Source organism: Panthera leo, chromosome B2 (genome assembly GCF_018350215.1).
Source record: "Panthera leo isolate Ple1 chromosome B2, P.leo_Ple1_pat1.1, whole genome shotgun sequence".
Taxonomy (NCBI): Eukaryota; Metazoa; Chordata; class Mammalia; order Carnivora; family Felidae; genus Panthera; species Panthera leo.
Window position 1 is genome coordinate 104,719,440 of NC_056683.1, and position 3,393 is coordinate 104,722,832.

A 3,393-nucleotide genomic window follows, 5' to 3' on the forward strand; every position below is an offset into this window, starting at 1 on the left:
TACCATGTCATAATTTCTAACATAAATTAATAAACTGTCATGAAGAGTTGTGTTGGAATTTTGGTAAGTATTATTTACTCTTAAAACGTCATTTAAAAACTGACATCACCACTAACCGAGTCTTCCTATTCAGAGGTATCGTACATTCACCATTTATTTGTGTTTTCTTTTGGGTCTTTGGTAAAGATATATGGTCCCTTTATAAGCTTTGCTGATTTCCTGTGAAGATTATCCTAAACAGACCTAGATGGTATCTGTAGCTATTGAGAGGAGGATATTTTTGAGTTACATTTTCCAACTGCTGACTGCTGCTCATGGTTTTTTGCCGACTTTAGCATCATCTGGATTTTTTGGTTGTAAGCCTGACTGAGTGAAAGCAATGCAGTCAGTCTGAGCCTGTAGTATTTGGATGCTGCCATGATCAGATTCTGTAGACTCACAGATGTATCTCTGTGTGTTTGTGCCCAACTTGGGGGTGCTGGCTACCTCAGTGTCTTTATTTCACTTTGCTCATTGCTCTCTTCATCTTTCTTAAGAAATGTCCACAGTTGCTTCCCTAAACAGTACTTTAAACAAGGATATAAAAAGCCCTGATTCTTGCATTGAGAGAGGATTTCTCACTCCCATGACCTGCTCTTGTTCTACCACCTCTTGCCTTTCTGAACGCCTTTCTCATAATTCCATAGCTGTGGGGTTAGGGCGTAATGTATATCTTTAGAGAAAATTTCCTTTTGTCCTCCTTGCTCCTTATTTATTCTCAAGCAAGAGTTTGTGTGTAGTAGAGTGAAGGAAACCTTGTGCTTAAAAATATATTTATATGACATCTTCTTTATACAAGATATTGACTTTAGAGTCACATATGCATTATCTCCTTTATTATTAACAAAATCCTTATAAAGTTGGTGGTGTTTCATAACTGAAAAAATGAGATGTTGAGAATAAGTGAAATTTCCCTTGGGCAAATAGGTAGTGTTAGCACTCTTATCCAAACCTGCTCTGTCTGACTCTAGAAATGAAAGATCCTTAATTCCTTTCTCTTAGCTCTTAGTTTCCAATTAGGGATTAAGCTTGATTGAAACTGAGTTTTCAGTTTAACATGACTCAAGTGTGTCTGGTTCATCCCATTCCAGTGAGAGACTGGGAGGTGTGTTTCTCCTTAGTCCTTAGAAATGAAAGTATTTAGCCCTTCTCTTCAGTGGTATGAATTTTAGTTCCTTATTCTCCTGCCCAAAGTTACAAAATCTGGCCTAAGCCCATAATTATCAAATGTGCCCAGAAAAGAAAACCTGCATGCTTACCAAGAAAGGGCTCTTTCCTGTCTGGAATTTTAGTTTACCTAGTTCTTCCTGGTTCCAGAGATCTAAGGTGTTTAAAATATAATTGTACTTTAGTTGTTTTTTAAACTAATTTTAGCCAGGGGAGCATAGGCCTTTATGACCTACTCCATCCTACTTAGGAGAAGTCTCATCCAGTGTCTTCACAACGATTTGACCAGTTTTGGTGGTTTCCTGCCAATATTGACAAGTTGTTGTGGTTTACTGTTTCAGTTGTAGCTGAAATGTCAACTTACACTTTGTGTTAGGAATTTCGCTCTTGGTACTTTCACCCTCAAATATATCCGCGGGGCAACATGGGTCTGACGTATATTAAGTAGTCTTGGTACAAGACATTGTTGATGGCACAGGTGTTGTATCAATGATTCCCGATTCCTGGAAATACTGTGTCTTATAAACCATTCTGCTGAACCACTTAATCCTGCTGTGCTCCATTTCTCTTATTACCATAAAAGCTCTTTTACACATTATATTTTTGAACTATCATGGGGTCTAGGAAAAGAGATAAAATTACCAACTTCAATTCATCAGTGGGCAAACTGAGGTTTCTCCAGGTAATCAGTGAACAATTTTCATTTTAGCTCAGTCGATCAACAGGCTGTTATTTCACAATATACAGTGATGTTTCTGTCTACATGAAGAACATATTTCTACTGCCTTTTTCAAGGATCCATCTCCAAATTTTCTTTTCTTTAATGATCATCCCTGAGTTCAGGCAAAAGTTTTATTTCAAATAAGATACACAACACTATAATGCCAATTTTTTGGACATTCAGCATATGTAAAAAGCCTGGTTTGTGTGTGAAAATATAGATGTCAAGGCCTTACTGCATAGAACTTCAGATTTTGCAAAGTTTCAGGAAGGCCCAAAAGCTTTGTGGGCACCCTAGAACCACACTTCAAGTGATACTTATCTATGGTTTCCATGTATGTATCTGCATGGAAATCTGGTGTGTGTGTGTGTGTGTGTGTGTGTGTGTGTGTGTTTCTGTCACTATGTCTCTATCTTTCTATGATATTATTACATGAGTTAATTTCTAAAAATTTAATCAGTGATCTGGTGACTTCTTCTCAAATTAATTTCCTTAGAATTTTCTCATCTTTTTATTTTGGATACTCTGAAATATGTTTTGATGCCCCCAGACTACAGAGGACAGTTATTAAGTTTAATTTAAGAACAGGTTGTTTTTATGGCATATGTGTTCTCTATACTGATACTGATTTCCTGAATAAGATTACCTTTCTAACCATAAAAAATATTTATGATGAAATATAATGTGCATTATAGTATCTGAACAGCAGCTAGATGCATGCAGTTTGAAAAGATAAATCAGTGTCACTGTCTGAGTGAAATAAAATCAACATTGTGGACCCAGAATGCCAAGAATTATTGTTATTTATTTTCCTTGATTGATGATTGCATTGGTGTTCACTTTATAGATTCATTGTGATGTACCTATATGGTTTGTGAACACTGACAATTTATTTTACTTGATAATAAACAAATTAATTTTAAAGAGGAGATAGAACATGAGAAGTGATAAAGGCCTCTTTATTCATTTATATGAAATTCAACTGTAAAATCCTAAAAATGTTCTATGCATCTATGGTGCTAGGGTCTGTGGCATATATGCACCAGGGTTTCCTGCCTACATTTCAGGAAACCTAGCAAGTCCATTCTCCACTGTCTCCACTAATGAGTCTAAGTGAGACAAGCATTACTTGGGTCCTGAGACAATCTGACGGGAACCAAGCATCACATCGGGTTATTTAAGATCCAGAGAATGTACCAGTACTCAGATTGTTCCTACCCATTGGGAATAATAAGTAAACAAAATATTCAATTGTCACCTTCCAACAAGATCAGATCACCTGAGGATATTGTGGTAACTGGTCAATTATTCATTTCTCCCATATTTGTGTTCTGCACAATTTTTCTTCAACATTTACCAAGAGTTGATGAACTCTTTTAGTATTTAAAGTGCTACATCTTCTCTGCCAGCAGAGAACTCCACTCAAAAATCACAAAAATAGGTCAACACCACAACGTATCATAGTG